Raw genomic sequence first — 3,005 nt, forward strand, 5'->3', positions numbered from 1 at the left:
CTAGTAGTTATAAAAATATTTAGATCGTTTCGACGTATTTTCCAAATTTGCCTTCAATTAAGTTATTTTTGAAATAAAAATTACGCTCAAGATCGCAGAATATTTTATCTTTAAAAGTTGGTTTATTCTGAAAGCACACCTCTTGCTAAGGTAGCAAATTATTCGTAATTGTTTGTTGAATACAACACATACTTAAAAAGTTCTTAGAATTAAATGCTTCAAAAACTATACGCGATAAACCGAAAATGTTGAAAATGGTGAAATGTGGAATTACAGACTTTGAGTTACTTGCCATTTCGTTATTTTTTAATGCACAGTTTTCTTACCTACTACATATGAAGTATACACATAAATGCTAAATGCCCATTAAATTTCAAATCAGAATATGGTGTGCTCCAAAAGTTATGACATAATTAATTTTGCCCCTCTTAAAAATTACATAAAAAATTCACTTGTTTTCATTGATTTTTTAAAATTTAAACACCTATATATAATTCAAAGGCTATGCAGCAAATTGATCCAAATTTTTTTCGAGGATTCAAGTATACGTCAATGAATTATATCCAAAAGCAAACAGCTTGATATAGTTTTCAACAGTGAAAATAAAGCTAAATAACACCAAGGTTACCTGTTTTTTAGATTTGCCCATATACATACAAGATATACGGCTTTTATTTTTTTCGCGATAGACTTTTCGCTGGAATCGCCCATATTCAACGCAATTAATACAAAAACAGGTATAACAGTAGTTTTATTAGTTAGTGTATATAAACACGAAGAAAAAACTTTTACATTCACCGTAGCTAAGCCCTACTCATTGATTTATAAATTTTTATTTTTTTTTGAGTTGATCGCACTTTAGATCTACATACATAAGAGTGGATATAAAAAAAATATTAGGGGTATTCTCCGAGTCTTGCAAAGCCCTTGCATGGTGCACAGCAAGGCGAATTTATATAAGGTGGTGTTATTAGCTCAGCTGATTTTGTGTATGCGTTTCGCCGCACGGCTTCTGATATCAAATTGAAAAATTTTGTTTGAATTTCTACACATACTCTTACAGATTTTGACAGTTTATGCCGCCAAAGCAAAAACAAAATACATGTAAATTTTTGTTTTTGTACTCCTGCTATCACCTTATATCAATTCGCCTTGGTGCACAGATTGCACGGTTAAAACCGGTTTTCGTATGGGACAGCTTTGCAAACCGTGCAATCCGTGCACCGTGCAAGGGCTTTGCAAGACTCGGAGAATACCCCTATTGTGTATTGCAATATTTTTATTTTTATTTTTTTTTGTGTATTGCAAACATAAATACTAGAGGAATTTCGTTCCCACGACAGTCGGGTCTACGTAACCGGAACGACCCAGATTTATATCTGGCCAAGGACTGTTACTCCAGCAACACTCCCCAAAACTCTATGGGGAACTTGTATGCTGCTAAAACAACAACAACTAGAGGAATTTAGTAAAGAAATTAGCTAAACCGATATTCTTACCAGTTTGTCAGCATTCTGCACCAAGCCTTTGAATAGAGGAAGCACAGGACGAAATTTTTCCTGTATGTCACAAAGTAGAAACAGTGTTTTCTTCGGGTTTAAAAAACGGAGACGTCGCGCCATATTCCCGATAGTGAAAAAGCCGCAACAAAATTCTGTTTATATCTGCAATAAAGATTGTAAACAGTTGATGATCCAATTAATAACTCCTTATGCTTATGATATAACAGATCCAGTCGGGGTTGCCTTTACTATAATGCATTATTCTCTTTATTATATGAATCGAAAGCTTTGGTGAAACTTGATGATAATCTCGGAGCTAGCTGGCACTAGATTGATTTGCTTCACGATTATTTTCAAAGTTTTCCACAGCGGCTATCCCGTAGGAGTCCAAACTTATCAGAAGTCGTGGGTACAATGTAGTTATTTGCCCATCATTACGGGCTATTGCGACCAAATCGCTGAACTGATTAAAAACTTGTAGCAAGGGTCTAAACTTTGTTTTAAAATATAATTTTGTAATTTTCAGTCACTAATTTTTCAATAAAATCGGTTTGAAATATGAACTTTCTTACCCCCATTTTCAACAGGTGTATGTTAAATGGTTCGAGGGATCAGGTATGACTTGATTTACAAAATTTGTTGGTCGATTACAGATTACAACCGAGCTTCAGTTGGGTGGTCAACGGCTGAAATGGTATTACAGATGGCAACTGGCGACTGAAAGCTGACATTTGAGTTACTTTATTCGCAACTGCACTTTTGTGGTCGCCGCGGAAATTTTGATTGATAATTTATTTCTTTTTCAACTGCTTCTTCAGCTTATTTACACTCAAGTCTTAGTTGCTGGTTCTTCAAAATTTTATTACCTTCAACTTTATAGAACTTAACTATAGTCGCTATTCATAATATATATTTTCCTATCAGTGGGGTTGACTATCGGCAATCCAACTGCGGATGCGTTGCCATCCATAATCGACCCATTGAACTGTGTTTTTTTTAGTGAGTGGTTTGATAGAGCCACGCTCCTTCCGCACAAGTTCTGCAAAGTTCGGACTCGTACTGGATCGCAACTCATATGAATTCCCCTTGCGTTAGCTCATCATTCGCAATCGCAGGCTTCGAATGGTAGATTATGCTAAATTCAACTTTCCAACTGGTGTTATCCCATAAAACAATTATACTAGCCATAATTACACATGGAATGAATGAATACGAACACTTTTTGCAAGCTTGCTGCAAATAAAATTACTTTTAACGCTCGAATTCTATCCCTGCAAGAACATTGACTATCATTTGACAAATCATTTGAGTAGCAACCCTGCAAGAACAGTGACTATCATTTGACAAATCATTTGAGTGGCAAGGCTGATAGAGATTTCTGTCACTGCCCTGCAAGAACAGTGACCATCATTTGACAAATCATTTGACTGGCAAGGCTGATAGAGATTTCTGTCACTGGCTACCTACAAGTTTCTATCACATTCTAAAGGGCAGTGTGAAAAA

General features: G+C 35.5%; 1 long non-coding RNA gene across 2 annotated transcripts; it reads right to left on the reverse strand.

The window, feature by feature from the left end:
- Positions 1–1,298: 1,298 nt before the first annotated feature.
- On the reverse strand, positions 1,299–2,833 carry LOC118751134. Of its 2 annotated transcripts, none has more exons than XR_004994483.1 (3): positions 2,697–2,832; positions 1,500–1,664; positions 1,299–1,440 (listed from the first exon to the last, which is right to left on the reverse strand). It is a non-coding gene; the product is annotated as an uncharacterized LOC118751134 (long non-coding RNA). The 2 variants fall into 2 exon arrangements; XR_004994484.1 differs by having other exon boundaries at positions 1,402–1,437; positions 2,697–2,833.
- Positions 2,834–3,005: the final 172 nt, after the last annotated feature.

This window comes from Rhagoletis pomonella, unplaced genomic scaffold (genome assembly GCF_013731165.1).
Source record: "Rhagoletis pomonella isolate Grant_MI unplaced genomic scaffold, Rhpom_1.0 Rhpom_scaffold_00555, whole genome shotgun sequence".
Classification (NCBI taxonomy): Eukaryota; Metazoa; Arthropoda; class Insecta; order Diptera; family Tephritidae; genus Rhagoletis; species Rhagoletis pomonella.